Raw genomic sequence first — 649 nt, 5'->3', positions numbered from 1 at the left:
AAGGCTTTATAGTGTCCAGAGCTTCACAGAATTAGACAACTGCCAAAGAGCTACTTAGCTCAAATGGCCTCACAAAACTACCTGTCTCTGTACCATGACTGCTCAGCTAACCATGTCAGTGGTACAGTACCTCACATATGGTAATTTGGGGGACAGGACTACACTGCTTATCTAAGCCCAGCCATCCTCTAAGAGCTACAACACTCAAACGAGCCTGAGGTGTTGCCTGAGGTAATCATGTCTCACAGTGGGGAGGGCACAAACAAGAGCTGTATTTACTCTTTCAATCTTTATTTGGTTACACAGAAATTCAGCTTTTCCCCTTAAACACAGGGGGATTCTAACGCTCAAAGCTTTAATAATTTCAGGTAAAAATGTTATCCACCCAGTATTCAGGGGTCATTTGGATTCACCATCTGACTTGACCATGTGTCATGGTTTAACCTCAGTCGGCAGCTAAGCACCATGCAGCCGCTCGCTCACTCCCCCCACCCCCTCTGGTGGGATGGAGGAGGGAATTGGAAGAGCACAAGTGAGAAAAACTCATGGGTTGAGATAAAAACAGTTTAATAATTGAAATAAAATGATGATAATAATAATAATAATAATAATAATAATAATACACAAAGCAAGTGATGCACAGTACAAT

Source organism: Pygoscelis adeliae, unplaced genomic scaffold (genome assembly GCF_000699105.1).
Source record: "Pygoscelis adeliae isolate BGI_AS28 unplaced genomic scaffold, ASM69910v1 Scaffold160, whole genome shotgun sequence".
Taxonomy (NCBI): Eukaryota; Metazoa; Chordata; class Aves; order Sphenisciformes; family Spheniscidae; genus Pygoscelis; species Pygoscelis adeliae.
Note: the sequence above shows the minus strand (reverse complement) of the source record.